The following is a 17,752-nucleotide window of genomic DNA, read 5'->3' as shown; positions in this document are numbered from 1 at the left end:
ATATATAATATCACTAGTACTGCAGCCGGACAGGTATATATATTTATTATGTAATGACTGATGACGGACCTGCTGGACACTGTCAGCTCAGCAGCACCGCAGACTGCTACAGTAAGCTACTATAGTAGTATGTATCAAGAAGAAAGAAAAAAAAACCACGGGTAGGTGATATACAATTATGGATGGACCAGCGACTGCCGACACAGAGGTAGCTACAGCCGTGGACTACCGTACTGTGTCTGCTGCTAATATAGACTGGATGATAATGAGATGAAATTAATATATATATATATATAATATCACTAGTACTGCAGCCGGACAGGTATATATATTTATTATGTAATGACTGATGACGGACCTGCTGGACACTGTCAGCTCAGCAGCGCCGCAGACTGCTACAGTAAGCTACTATAGTAGTATGTATCAAGAAGAAAGAAAAAGAAAAAAACACGGGTAGGTGGTATACAATTATGGATGGACCAGCGACTGCTGACACAGAGGTAGCTACAGCCGTGGACTACCGTACTGTGTCTGCTGCTAATATAGACTGGATGATAATGAGATGAAATTAATATATATATATATAATATCACTAGTACTGCAGCCGGACAGGTATATATATTTATTATGTAATGACTGATGATGGACCTGCTGGACACTGTCAGCTCAGCAGCACCGCAGACTGCTACAGTAAGCTACTATAGTAGTATGTATCAAGAAGAAAGAAAAAAAAAAAACCACGGGTAGGTGGTATACAATTATGGATGGACCAGCGACTGCCGACACAGAGGTAGCTACAGCCGTGGACTACCGTACTGTGTCTGCTGCTAATATAGACTGGATGATAATGAGATGAAATTAATATATATATATATAATATTACTAGTACTGCAGCCGGACAGGTATATATATTTATTATGTAATGACTGATGATGGACCTGCTGGACACTGTCAGCTCAGCAGCACCGCAGACTGCTACAGTAAGCTACTATAGTAGTATGTATCAAGAAGAAAGAAAAAGAAAAAAAACACGGGTAGGTGGTATACAATTATGGATGGACCAGCGACTGCCGACACAGAGGTAGCTACAGCCATGGACTACCGTACTGTGTCTGCTGCTAATATAGACTGGATGATAATGAGATGAAATTAATATATATATATATAATATCACTAGTACTGCAGCCGGACAGGTATATATATTTATTATGTAATGACTGATGACGGACCTGCTGGACACTGTCAGCTCAGCAGCACCGCAGACTGCTACAGTAAGCTACTATAGTAGTATGTATCAAGAAGAAAGAAAGAAAAAAAACACGGGCAGGTGGTATACAATTATGGATGGACCAGCGACTGCCGACACAGAGGTAGCTACAGCCGTGGACTACCGTACTGTGTCTGCTGCTAATAAAGACTGGATGATAATGAGATGAAATTAATATATATATATATAATATCACTAGTACTGCAGCCGGACAGGTATATATATTTATTATGTAATGACTGATGACGGACCTGCTGGACACTGTCAGCTCAGCAGCACCGCAGACTGCTACAGTAAGCTACTATAGTAGTATGTATCAAGAAGAAAGAAAAAAAAAAACACGGGCAGGTGGTATACAATTATGGATGGACCAGCGACTGCCGACACAGAGGTAGCTACAGCCGTGGACTACCGTACTGCGTCTGCTGCTAATATAGACTGGATGATAATGAGATGAAATTAATATATATATATATATATATATATAATATCACTAGTACTGCAGCCGGACAGGTATATATATTTATTATGTAATGACTGATGACGGACCTGCTGGACACTGTCAGCTCAGCAGCACCGCAGACTGCTACAGTAAGCTACTATAGTAGTATGCATCAAGAAGAAAGAAAAAAAAAAAACACGGGTAGGTGGTATACAATTATGTATGGACCAGCGACTGCCGACACAGAGGTAGCTTCAGCCGTGGACTACCGTACTGTGTCTGCTGCTAATATAGACTGGATGATAATGAGATGAAATTAATATATATATATATATATATATATAATATCACTAGTACTGCAGCCGGACAGGTATATATATTTATTATGTAATGACTGATGACGGACCTGCTGGACACTGTCAGCTCAGCAGCACCGCAGACTGCTACAGTAAGCTACTATAGTAGTATGTATCAAGAAGAAAGAAAAAAAAAAAAACACGGGTAGGTGGTATACAATTATGGATGGACCAGCGACTGCCGACACAGAGGTAGCTACAGCCGTGGACTACCGTACTGTGTCTGCTGCTAATATAGACTGGATGATAATGAGATGAAATTAATATATATATATATATATATATATATATAATATCACTAGTACTGCAGCCGGACAGGTATATATATTTATTATGTAATGACTGATGACGGACCTGCTGGACACTGTCAGCTCAGCAGCACCGCAGACTGCTACAGTAAGCTACTATAGTAGTATGTATCAAGAAGAAAGAGAAAAAAAAAAACGGGTAGGTGGTATACAATTATGGATGGACCAGCGACTGCCGACACAGAGGTAGCTACAGCCGTGGACTACCGTACTGTGTCTGCTGCTAATATAGACTGGATGATAATGAGATGAAATTAATATATATATATATATAATATCACTAGTACTGCAGCCGGACAGGTATATATATTTATTATGTAATGACTGATGACGGACCTGCTGGACACTGTCAGCTCAGCAGCACTGCAGACTGCTACTGTAAGCTACTATAGTAGTATGTATCAAGAAGAAAGAAAAAGAAAAAAACACGGGTAGGTGGTATACAATTATGGATGCACCAGCGACTGCTGACACAGAGGTAGCTACAGCCGTGGACTACCGTACTGTGTCTGCTGCTAATATAGACTGGATGATAATGAGATGAAATTAATATATATATACAAAATATCACTAGTACTGCAGCCGGACAGGTATATATATTTATTATGTAATGACTGATGATGGACCTGCTGGACACTGTCAGCTCAGCAGCACCGCAGACTGCTACAGTAAGCTACTATAGTAGTATGTATCAAGAAGAAAGAAAAAAAAAAAACACGGGTAGGTGGTATACAATTATGGATGGACCAGCGACTGCCGACACAGAGGTAGCTACAGCCGTGGACTACCGTACTGTGTCTGCTGCTAATATAGACTGGATGATAATGAGATGAAATTAATATATATATATATATATATATATATATATATAATATCACTAGTACTGCAGCCGGACAGGTATATATATTTATTATGTAATGACTGATGACGGACCTGCTGGACACTGTCAGCTCAGCAGCACCGAAGACTGCTACAGTAAGCTACTATAGTAGTATGTATCAAGAAGAAAGAAAAAAAAAACACGGGTAGGTGGTATACAATTATGGATGGACCAGCGACTGCCGACACAGAGGTAGCTACAGCCGTGGACTACCGTACTGTGTCTGCTGCTAATATAGACTGGATGATAATGAGATGAAATTAATATATATATATATATATATAATATCACTAGTACTGCAGCCGGACAGGTATATATATTTATTATGTAATGACTGATGACGGACCTGCTGGACACTGTCAGCTCAGCAGCACCGCAGACTGCTACAGTAAGCTACTATAGTAGTATGTATCAAGAAGAAAGAAAAAGAAAAAAAACACGGGTAGGTGGTATACAATTATGGATGGACCAGCGACTGCCTACACAGAGGTAGCTACAGCCGTGGACTACCGTACTGTGTCTGCTGCTAATATAGACTGGATGATAATGAGATGAAATTAATATATATATATATAATATCACTAGTACTGCAGCCGGACAGGTATATATATTTATTATGTAATGACTGATGACGGACCTGCTGGACACTGTCAGCTCAGCAGCACCGCAGACTGCTACAGTAAGCTACTATAGTAGTATGTATCAAGAAGAAAGAAAAAAAAAACACGGGTAGGTGGTATACAATTATGGATGGACCAGCGACTGCCGACACAGAGGTAGCTACAGCCGTGGACTACTGTACTGTGTCTGCTGCTAATATAGACTGGATGATAATGAGATGAAATTAATATATATATATATATATATATATAATATCACTAGTACTGCAGCCGGACAGGTATATATATTTATTATGTAATGACTGATGACGGACCTGCTGGACACTGTCAGCTCAGCAGCACCGCAGACTGCTACAGTAAGCTACTATAGTAGTATGTATCAAGAAGAAAGAAAAAAAAAAACCACGGGTAGGTGGTATACAATTATGGATGGACCAGCGACTGCCGACACAGAGGTAGCTACAGCCGTGGACTACCGTACTGTGTCTGCTGCTAATATAGACTGGATGATAATGAGATGAAATTACTATATATATATATATATATATATAATATCACTAGTACTGCAGCCGGACAGGTATATATATTTATTATGTAATGACTGATGACGGACCTGCTGGACACTGTCAGCTCAGCAGCACCGCAGACTGCTACAGTAAGCTACTATAGTAGTATGTATCAAGAAGAAAGAAAAAGAAAAAACACGGGTAGGTGGTATACAATTATGGATGGACCAGCGACTGCTGACACAGAGGTAGCTACAGCCGTGGACTACCGTACTGTGTCTGCTGCTAATATAGACTGGATGATAATGAGATGAAATTAATATATATATATATAATATCACTAGTACTGCAGCCGGACAGGTATATATATTTATTATGTAATGACTGATGATGGACCTGCTGGACACTGTCAGCTCAGCAGCACCGCAGACTGCTACAGTAAGCTACTATAGTAGTATGTATCAAGAAGAAAGAAAAAAAAAAAACCATGGGTAGGTGGTATACAGTTATGGATGGACCAGCGACTGCCGACACAGAGGTAGCTACAGCCGTGGACTACCGTACTGTGTCTGCTGCTAATATAGACTGGATGATAATGAGATGAAATTAATATATATATATATATAATATCACTAGTACTGCAGCCGGACAGGTATATATATTTATTATGTAATGACTGATGACGGACCTGCTGGACACTGTCAGCTCAGCAGCACCGCAGACTGCTACAGTAAGCTACTATAGTAGTATGTATCAAGAAGAAAGAAAAAAAAAAACACGGGTAGGTGACATACAATTATGGATGGACCAGCGACTGCCGACACAGAGGTAGCTACAGCCGTGGACTACCGTACTGTGTCTGCTGCTAATATAGACTGGATGATAATGAGATGAAATTAATATATATATATATATATATAATATCACTAGTACTGCAGCCGGACAGGTATATATATTTATTATGTAATGACTGATGACGGACCTGCTGGACACTGTCAGCTCAGCAGCGCCGCAGACTGCTACAGTAAGCTACTATAGTAGTATGTATCAAGAAGAAAGAAAAAGAAAAAAACACGGGTAGGTGGTATACAATTATGGATGGACCAGCGACTGCTGACACAGAGGTAGCTACAGCCGTGGACTACCGTACTGTGTCTGCTGCTAATATAGACTGGATGATAATGAGATGAAATTAATATATATATATATAATATCACTAGTACTGCAGCCGGACAGGTATATATATTTATTATGTAATGACTGATGATGGACCTGCTGGACACTGTCAGCTCAGCAGCACCGCAGACTGCTACAGTAAGCTACTATAGTAGTATGTATCAAGAAGAAAGAAAAAAAAAAAACCACGGGTAGGTGGTATACAATTATGGATGGACCAGCGACTGCCGACACAGAGGTAGCTACAGCCGTGGACTACCGTACTGTGTCTGCTGCTAATATAGACTGGATGATAATGAGATGAAATTAATATATATATATATAATATCACTAGTACTGCAGCCGGACAGGTATATATATTTATTATGTAATGACTGATGATGGACCTGCTGGACACTGTCAGCTCAGCAGCACCGCAGACTGCTACAGTAAGCTACTATAGTAGTATGTATCAAGAAGAAAGAAAAAGAAAAAAAACACGGGTAGGTGGTATACAATTATGGATGGACCAGCGACTGCCGACACAGAGGTAGCTACAGCCGTGGACTACCGTACTGTGTCTGCTGCTAATATAGACTGGATGATAATGAGATGAAATTAATATATATATATATATATATAATATCACTAGTACTGCAGCCGGACAGGTATATATATTTATTATGTAATGACTGATGACGGACCTGCTGGACACTGTCAGCTCAGCAGCACCGCAGACTGCTACAGTAAGCTACTATAGTAGTATGCATCAAGAAGACTGAAAAAAAAAAAACACGGGTAGGTGGTATACAATTATGTATGGACCAGCGACTGCCGACACAGAGGTAGCTTCAGCCGTGGACTACCGTACTGTGTCTGCTGCTAATATAGACTGGATGATAATGAGATGAAATTAATATATATATATATATATATAATATCACTAGTACTGCAGCCGGACAGGTATATATATTTATTATGTAATGACTGATGACGGACCTGCTGGACACTGTCAGCTCAGCAGCACCGCAGACTGCTACAGTAAGCTACTATAGTAGTATGTATCAAGAAGAAAGAAAAAAAAAAACCACGGGTAGGTGGTATACAATTATGGATGGACCAGCGACTGCCGACACAGAGGTAGCTACAGCCGTGGACTACCGTACTGTGTCTGCTGCTAATATAGACTGGATGATAATGAGATGAAATTAATATATATATATATATATATAATATCAGTAGTACTGCAGCCGGACAGGTATATATATTTATTATGTAATGACTGATGACGGACCTGCTGGACACTGTCAGCTCAGCAGCACCGCAGACTGCTACAGTAAGCTACTATAGTAGTATGTATCAAGAAGAAAGAGAAAAAAAAAAACGGGTAGGTGGTATACAATTATGGATGGACCAGCGACTGCCGACACAGAGGTAGCTACAGCCGTGGACTACCGTACTGTGTCTGCTGCTAATATAGACTGGATGATAATGAGATGAAATTAATATATATATATATATATAATATCACTAGTACTGCAGCCGGACAGGTATATATATTTATTATGTAATGACTGATGACGGACCTGCTGGACACTGTCAGCTCAGCAGCACCGCAGACTGCTACTGTAAGCTACTATAGTAGTATGTATCAAGAAGAAAGAAAAAGAAAAAAACACGGGTAGGTGGTATACAATTATGGATGCACCAGCGACTGCTGACACAGAGGTAGCTACAGCCGTGGACTACCGTACTGTGTCTGCTGCTAATATAGACTGGATGATAATGAGATGAAATTAATATATATATACAAAATATCACTAGTACTGCAGCCGGACAGGAATATATATTTATTATGTAATGACTGATGATGGACCTGCTGGACACTGTCAGCTCAGCAGCACCGCAGACTGCTACAGTAAGCTACTATAGTAGTATGTATCAAGAAGAAAAAAAAAAAAAAAAAACACGGGTAGGTGGTATACAATTATGGATGGACCAGCGACTGCCGACACAGAGGTAGCTACAGCCGTGGACTACCGTACTGTGTCTGCTGCTAATATAGACTGGATGATAATGAGATGAAATTAATATATATATATATATATATATATAATATCACTAGTACTGCAGCCGGACAGGTATATATATTTATTATGTAATGACTGATGACGGACCTGCTGGACACTGTCAGCTCAGCAGCACCGAAGACTGCTACAGTAAGCTACTATAGTAGTATGTATCAAGAAGAAAGAAAAAAAAAAACACGGGTAGGTGGTATACAATTATGGATGGACCAGCGACTGCCGACACAGAGGTAGCTACAGCCGTGGACTACCGTACTGTGTCTGCTGCTAATATAGACTGGATGATAATGAGATGAAATTAATATATATATATATATATATATATATAATATCACTAGTACTGCAGCCGGACAGGTATATATATTTATTATGTAATGACTGATGACGGACCTGCTGGACACTGTCAGCTCAGCAGCACCGCAGACTGCTACAGTAAGCTACTATAGTAGTATGTATCAAGAAGAAAGAAAAAGAAAAAAAACACGGGTAGGTGGTATACAATTATGGATGGACCAGCGACTGCCTACACAGAGGTAGCTACAGCCGTGGACTACCGTACTGTGTCTGCTGCTAATATAGACTGGATGATAATGAGATGAAATTAATATATATATATATAATATCACTAGTACTGCAGCCGGACAGGTATATATATTTATTATGTAATGACTGATGACGGACCTGCTGGACACTGTCAGCTCAGCAGCACCGCAGACTGCTACAGTAAGCTACTATAGTAGTATGTATCAAGAAGAAAGAAAAAAAAAAAACACGGGCAGGTGGTATACAATTATGGATGGACCAGCGACTGCCGACACAGAGGTAGCTACAGCCGTGGACTACCGTACTGTGTCTGCTGCTAATATAGACTGGATGATAATGAGATGAAATTAATATATATATATATAATATCACTAGTACTGCAGCCGGACAGGTATATATATTTATTATGTAATGACTGATGACGGACCTGCTGGACACTGTCAGCTCAGCAGCACCGCAGACTGCTACAGTAAGCTACTATAGTAGTATGTATCAAGAAGAAAGAAAAAAAAAAAACACGGGCAGGTGGTATACAATTATGGATGGACCAGCGACTGCCGACACAGAGGTAGCTACAGCCGTGGACTACCGTACTGTGTCTGCTGCTAATATAGACTGGATGATAATGAGATGAAATTAATATATATATATATATATAATATCACTAGTACTGCAGCCGGACAGGTATATATATTTATTATGTAATGACTGATGACGGACCTGCTGGACACTGTCAGCTCAGCAGCACCGCAGACTGCTACAGTAAGCTACTATAGTAGTATGTATCAAGAAGAAAGAAAAAAAAAAAACACGGGTAGGTGGTATACAATTATGGATGGACCAGCGACTGCCGACACAGAGGTAGCTACAGCCGTGGACTACCGTACTGTGTCTGCTGCTAATATAGACTGGATGATAATGAGATGAAATATATATATATATATATAATATCACTAGTACTGCAGCCGGACAGGTATATATATTTATTATGTAATGACTGATGACGGACCTGCTGGACACTGTCAGCTCAGCAGCACCGCAGACTGCTACAGTAAGCTACTATAGTAGTATGTATCAAGAAGAAAGAAAAAAAAAAACACGGGCAGGTGGTATACAATTATGGATGGACCAGCGACTGCCGACACAGAGGTAGCTACAGCCGTGGACTACCGTACTGTGTCTGCTGCTAATATAGACTGGATGATAATGAGATGAAATTAATATATATATATATATATATATAATATCACTAGTACTGCAGCCGGACAGGTATATATATTTATTATGTAATGACTGATGACGGACCTGCTGGACACTGTCAGCTCAGCAGCACCGCAGACTGCTACAGTAAGCTACTATAGTAGTATGTATCAAGAAGAAAGAAAAAAAAAAAACACGGGTAGGTGGTATACAATTATGGATGGACCAGCGACTGCCGACACAGAGGTAGCTACAGCCGTGGACTACCGTACTGTGTCTGCTGCTAATATAGACTGGATGATAATGAGATGAAATATATATATATATATATATAATATCACTAGTACTGCAGCCGGACAGGTATATATATTTATTATGTAATGACTGATGACGGACCTGCTGGACACTGTCAGCTCAGCAGCACCGCAGACTGCTACAGTAAGCTACTATAGTAGTATGTATCAAGAAGAAAGAAAAAAAAAAAAACACGGGTAGGTGGTATACATTTATGGATGGACCAGCGACTGCCGACACAGAGGTAGCTACAGCCGTGGACTACCGTACTGTGTCTGCTGCTAATATAGACTGGATGATAATGAGATGAAATTAATATATATATATATATATATAATATCACTAGTACTGCAGCCGGACAGGTATATATATTTATTATGTAATGACTGATGACGGACCTGCTGGACACTGTCAGCTCAGCAGCACCGCAGACTGCTACAGTAAGCTACTATAGTAGTATGTATCAAGAAGAAAGAGAAAAAAAAAAACGGGTAGGTGGTATACAATTATGGATGGACCAGCGACTGCCGACACAGAGGTAGCTACAGCCGTGGACTACCGTACTGTGTCTGCTGCTAATATAGACTGGATGATAATGAGATGAAATTAATATATATATATATATAATATCACTAGTACTGCAGCCGGACAGGTATATATATTTATTATGTAATGACTGATGACGGACCTGCTGGACACTGTCAGCTCAGCAGCACCGCAGACTGCTACTGTAAGCTACTATAGTAGTATGTATCAAGAAGAAAGAAAAAGAAAAAAACACGGGTAGGTGGTATACAATTATGGATGCACCAGCGACTGCTGACACAGAGGTAGCTACAGCCGTGGACTACCGTACTGTGTCTGCTGCTAATATAGACTGGATGATAATGAGATGAAATTAATATATATATACATAATATCACTAGTACTGCAGCCGGACAGGTATATATATTTATTATGTAATGACTGATGATGGACCTGCTGGACACTGTCAGCTCAGCAGCACCGCAGACTGCTACAGTAAGCTACTATAGTAGTATGTATCAAGAAGAAAGAAAAAAAAAAAACCACGGGTAGGTGGTATACAATTATGGATGGACCAGCGACTGCCGACACAGAGGTAGCTACAGCCGTGGACTACCGTACTGTGTCTGCTGCTAATATAGACTGGATGATAATGAGATGAAATTAATATATATATATATATATATATAATATCACTAGTACTGCAGCCGGACAGGTATATATATTTATTATGTAATGACTGATGACGGACCTGCTGGACACTGTCAGCTCAGCAGCACCGAAGACTGCTACAGTAAGCTACTATAGTAGTATGTATCAAGAAGAAAGAAAAAAAAAAACACGGGTAGGTGGTATACAATTATGGATGGACCAGCGACTGCCGACACAGAGGTAGCTACAGCCGTGGACTACCGTACTGTGTCTGCTGCTAATATAGACTGGATGATAATGAGATGAAATTAATATATATATATATATATATATATATATAATATCACTAGTACTGCAGCCGGACAGGTATATATATTTATTATGTAATGACTGATGACGGACCTGCTGGACACTGTCAGCTCAGCAGCACCGCAGACTGCTACAGTAAGCTACTATAGTAGTATGTATCAAGAAGAAAGAAAAAGAAAAAAAACACGGGTAGGTGGTATACAATTATGGATGGACCAGCGACTGCCGACACAGAGGTAGCTACAGCCGTGGACTACCGTACTGTGTCTGCTGCTAATATAGACTGGATGATAATGAGATGAAATTAATATATATATATATAATATCACTAGTACTGCAGCCGGACAGGTATATATATTTATTATGTAATGACTGATGACGGACCTGCTGGACACTGTCAGCTCAGCAGCACCGCAGACTGCTACAGTAAGCTACTATAGTAGTATGTATCAAGAAGAAAGAAAAAAAAAAACACGGGCAGGTGGTATACAATTATGGATGGACCAGCGACTGCCGACACAGAGGTAGCTACAGCCGTGGACTACCGTACTGTGTCTGCTGCTAATATAGACTGGATGATAATGAGATGAAATTAATATATATATATATAATATCACTAGTACTGCAGCCGGACAGGTATATATATTTATTATGTAATGACTGATGACGGACCTGCTGGACACTGTCAGCTCAGCAGCACCGCAGACTGCTACAGTAAGCTACTATAGTAGTATGTATCAAGAAGAAAGAAAAAAAAAAAACACGGGTAGGTGGTATACAATTATGGATGGACCAGCGACTGCCGACACAGAGGTAGCTACAGCCGTGGACTACCGTACTGTGTCTGCTGCTAATATAGACTGGATGATAATGAGATGAAATTAATATATATATATATATATATATATAATATCACTAGTACTGCAGCCGGACAGGTATATATATTTATTATGTAATGACTGATGACGGACCTGCTGGACACTGTCAGCTCAGCAGCACCGCAGACTGCTACAGTAAGCTACTATAGTAGTATGTATCAAGAAGAAAGAAAAAAAAAAAAACACGGGTAGGTGGTATACATTTATGGATGGACCAGCGACTGCCGACACAGAGGTAGCTACAGCCGTGGACTACCGTACTGTGTCTGCTGCTAATATAGACTGGATGATAATGAGATGAAATTAATATATATATATATAATATCACTAGTACTGCAGCCGGACAGGTATATATATTTATTATGTAATGACTGATGACGGACCTGCTGGACACTGTCAGCTCAGCAGCACCGCAGACTGCTACAGTAAGCTACTATAGTAGTATGTATCAAGAAGAAAGAAAAAAAAAAAACACGGGCAGGTGGTATACAATTATGGATGGACCAGCGACTGCCGACACAGAGGTAGCTACAGCCGTGGACTACCGTACTGTGTCTGCTGCTATATATAGACTGGATGATAATGAGATGAAATTAATATATATATATATATATAATATCACTAGTACTGCAGCCGGACAGGTATATATATTTATTATGTAATGACTGATGACGGACCTGCTGGACACTGTCAGCTCAGCAGCACCGCAGACTGCTACAGTAAGCTACTATAGTAGTATGTATCAAGAAGAAAAAAAAAAACACGAGTAGGTGGTATACAATTATGGATGGACCAGCGACTGCCGACACAGAGGTAGCTACAGCCGTGGACTACCATACTGTGTCTGCTGCTATTATAGACTGGATGATAATGAGATGAAATTAATATATATATATATATATATAATATCACTAGTACTGCAGCCGGACAGGTATATATATATTTATTATGTAATGTCTGATGACGGACCTGCTGGACACTGTCAGCTCAGCAGCACCGCAGACTGCTACAGTAAGCTACTATAGTAGTATGTATAAAGAAGAAGAAAGAAAAAAAAAAAAAAACGGGTAGGTGGTATACAATATTATATATATATTATATACAATTATATATATATATATATATATATATATATATTAAACTGGTGGTGATTATTAAACTGGTGGTCAGGTCACTAGTCACACTATCAGCAACTTGCAAGTAGTACTCCTAAGCAGACAATCACAATATATATTATACTGGTGGTCAGTGTGGTCACAATGGCAGTGTGGCACTCTGGCAGCAAAAGTGTGCACTGTACGTTATATGTACTCCTGAGTCCTGCTCTCAGACTCTAACTGCTCCCCACTGTCAGTGTCTCCCCCACAAGTCAGATATACATTATACAGTCACACTATCTATCTATCACTTCAGCAAGTAGTAGTACTCCTCCTAATGCTCCCCAAAATTACTACTGTGTCTCTCTCTCTACTGTCTCACTCTCTTCTCTATAAACGGAGAGGACGCCAGCCACGTCCTCTCCCTATGAATCTCAATGCACGTGTGAAAATGGCGGCGACGCGCGGCTCCTTATATAGAATCCGAGCCTCGCGAGAATCCGACAGCGGGATGATGACGTTCGGGCGCGCTCGGGTTTACCGAGCAAGGCGGGAAGATCCGAGTCGCTCGGCCCCGTGTAAAAAAAAATGAAGTTCGGGCGGGTTCGGATTCCGAGGAACCGAACCCGCTCATCTCTACCAAAATAGTTGAAGATTTTCACTAAATTCAGTCAAAACTACAGTCATTGGGAAAGATTTTAGAAGTTTCTAAAAAAAAAAAAATTATTAGCTGTTTACAGGTTCTCAAATGTGATCCTCAAGGCACCCCAATGGTCCAGGTTTTACGTTTATCCATGCTGGGCCACAAGTGACTTAGGGCCTAATTCAGGCCTGATCACTGTGCTGCAAATCTGCAGAGGTTTGCGATCAGGGAGAGTGAAAACCCGCCCGTGCAAGTGTGCGAATGCATGTGTATGCTGTGCGAAAACTTTACCAGGCAGCCGACATCTGCAGGTCACTCACCATCGAATGATTTTTCCAGTCTGTGCAGTCCCAGGACTTACTCCTACAGTGCGATAGAATCAGGCTGATCGGGGGCCGGAGCTGACGTCACACACCCGCCCTGAAAATGCATGGTCACGCCTGCGTTTTTCCTGACACACCCAAAAAACGTCCAGTTACCACCCTCAAATGTTCACCTTCTGTCAATCACCTTGCGTACACCATGTAATTTAAATTTACAAACCATCATGTCGCTGTTTGGCGGTGCATGCGCAGTCATTTGATAATCGACCGCTGTGCGATTTCGCACATCAGCAATCAGGTTTGAATCGGGCCCTTAATTGACAGTGTTTGAGAACCTCTGGTATTACGTTTATTTATACGTCCAAATCCAGTAAGCCTTACCACCAGCCACTGGTGGATTCTAACTTTATTATATTTTACGTTTTTTTTATTTATGGTTTCAAAAAAATGGTGTTACAGTACAGTATGAGGAGATGCTCTCTGTGCTCTGTCTGAGATTCTAAATGTTCAAGGGAACCAAGGAGCAAGCATCCCCAAAGAGAGTGTTATTTATATATATATATATATATATATATATATATATACACACACCTAGGGAAACAATACCTTATTTACACTGTCTGAATTAGACTCTCTGGACCTACAGTAATTTGGAAGCGTTATATCACATTGCACTCAGAGGGAGATTTATCAAAGCTTGGAGAGAGAAAAAGTACCAATTAATCAGCTCCTGTCATTTTTCAAACGCAGCCTGTTAAATGACATAAGCTGATTGATTGGTACTTTATCTTTCTCCACTGTATCTCTTTCTAAGCTTTGATAGTCCTCCCCGGGCCTCACCCCTCTAGTAAATAATACAGTATGTAGCTGGGCACAAGTGTATTACCAACTGTCACAATTCAACCCTTTCATTCATGAATTATGACAACCTAATTCAAGTTGTTTTGAAAAGGTAAAATAAAAAATAAAATAAAAAATGTCTGGTATGGTTCCATTTTGATTTTTTCGCCTCTAATGTGAAAGAAATACCTTTTTATGCCTGTTTATGGATACAGGGCCTTATTCGGGTTTGTTAGCAAACCAAAAAAAGCACACTAATGGACAAAACCATGTGCACTGCAGGGGGTGGGGGCAGATATAACATGTGCAGAGGGAGTTAGATTTGGGTGGGGTATGTTCAAACTGAAATCTGCATTGCAGTATAAAAATAAAGCAGCCAGAATTTACCCTGCACAGAAACAATATAACCAACCCAAATCTAACTCTCTCTGCACATGTTACATCTGCCCCACCTGCTGTTTAACATGGTTTTGCATATTAGTTTGCTTTTTTTTTACTTTGCTAACAAACCTGATTAACCCCCATAGTCATTCAGATACAAAAATGTCCTCTTATTTATAAAACAAATATTTTCATTTACTTCTGAGGTTTCTTCATACCTTGAAAGTTGGTCTTTTTAACAAACTGAATTTAACTGTTTTTAACAGTTAGGGGCACATTTATCAATAAGTGATAAAACTTGTGAATGATAAAACTCATGGCATGTGATAAATGGTGCTTCAGCCAATCAGCTCCCAACTGTCATTTTTCAAACACATGACAGGAGATGATTGGCTGGAACACCATTTATCATTCACAACACGTTTCATCACTTGTTGATAAATGAGCCCCTTAGTATGAAAGTTAAGGAAGCACCCTGGACCCTAAGGCTCAAGAGGCTGCATGCAGATGTACTTAGCTTTACGTGTCCAAGCTGCACTGTGGTTCCTCTTAGCATGGTTATTTAGCATCCTTGAGTTTTGGCCAGTGATGTCCCACAGTGAACCTGATTTCAGGGGTTACCTATGACATGACCCTGCGTTTCAATGGAAGTGTTGCTCCACAGATCAATGCTCAAGCAATGGATGTTTTGAAATCCAACCGATTCTTGTTATTGACTCCAGACACTCTAAACAGCAGCCATGTCATCAAGAAAGTGAAAGAATACGTTGTGTGGGTACAGTACATCACCACACACTTATCCATGAGATGCACTCCCCACCATGTGCTTGTTATACTGCTCTGTAGGTTACACAGTCGCTAGTTGGGGTTCAGTATGTTTGACTGGCGGACGTGATGCTGGCAGTCACAATACAGACGCTGGCATCCCGATCTTTGAAATCTTGACAGTGGAGAGGTAAGTATGTTATCCCTTCTCCTTTTCCCCCTAACCCTCCCTTCCTGCAGCCTAACCCTAACTTCCCCCTCAGTGGTGCCTAACCCTAACCCTCCCTTCCTGCAGCCTAACCCTAACTTCCCCTCAGTGGTGCCTAAACCTAACCCTCCCTTCCTGCAGCCTAACCCTAACCCTCCCTTCCTGCAGCCTAACCCTAACCTCCCCCCCAATGATGCCTAAATCTAACCCTAACCTCGCACCAGTGGAGCCTAAACCTAACCCTCCCTTCCTGCAGCCTAACCCTAACCTCCCCCCAGTGGCGCCTAAACCTAACCCTCCCTTCCTGCAGCCTAGCCCTAAGCCTCCCTTCCTGCAGCCTAACCCTAACCTCCCCCCCAGTGGTGCCTAAACCTAACCCTCCCTACCTGCAGCCTAACCCTAACCTCCCCCCAGTGGTGCCTAAACCTAACACTCCCTTCCTGCAGCCTAACCCTAACCTCCACCCAGTGGTGCCTAAACCTAACACTCCCTTCCTGCAGCCTAACCCTAACCTCCCCCCAGTGGTGCCTAAACCTAACCCTCCCTTCCTGCAGCCTAACACTAACCTCCCCCCAGTGGCGTCTAAACCTATCCCCCCCCCCTTCCCCGCAACCTAACCCTAACTTTCCCCCAGTGGTGCCTAACAATAACTCCCCTCCTCACAGCCTAAACCCAGTGGTGATTAAACCTAACCTCCCTCCCCCCAGCCCTATCCTTAACCAACACACAATACTTACAGGTGGGATTCCAGTTTCGGTCTCATGACCCTGTCAGAACTCTGGCGCTGGCATTCTGTTGGGTGTCGGGATTCCGGCAATGTTATTCCAACTGCCGGGATCTTGACAGATGATATCTTAACCGCATCTCGCTAGATGCTCTTGATGTCTGGAGAAAATAAAAACTGCCTCTACTACCACAGCTGCTTCGCATGATAATAATTCGAAATAATTTACAATTTAAAAAAGTTAAGATATCATATAATACAATTTGATATCAAACGTTCTAAAACTTTTTTTTATTATATACTAGCTGGAGTACCCAGCGTTGCCCGGGATTTAAGAATGTCTGTTTCCAAAAATAAATGTAAATATAAAACACACAGTATAAATAACATTGTAGATAGCTGAATACCCGTGCTTCGCTACGGGATGAGGATGGTAAATTAAAATGATAGTTGTTTGTTAATTTACGTTGGTTGGAGATCTAATATATAGACATATCTTGCTTCCCTGACGCACTTTGTGTAGTGGCCGGGCCCCTTTTTGGTCCCCCAAGGGACCCTGCTTTTCCCACTATACAACTCTCAGTCTGTAACTTCTTGCTGCCTCCATTCCCCTCCTCACATCATGTCAGTGCCCCTGTGAAATTATCGTTGTTTTTTTTACAGTTTCTTATATAGCGCACCACATTATGTATTTCCTGATATACTCTGTGCTGCCGGGGGAATGTGCTACTTCCACTATATAACTGTCAG

This window comes from Pseudophryne corroboree, chromosome 3, assembly GCF_028390025.1.
Source record: "Pseudophryne corroboree isolate aPseCor3 chromosome 3, aPseCor3.hap2, whole genome shotgun sequence".
NCBI lineage: Eukaryota > Metazoa > Chordata > Amphibia > Anura > Myobatrachidae > Pseudophryne > Pseudophryne corroboree.
Note: the sequence above shows the minus strand (reverse complement) of the source record.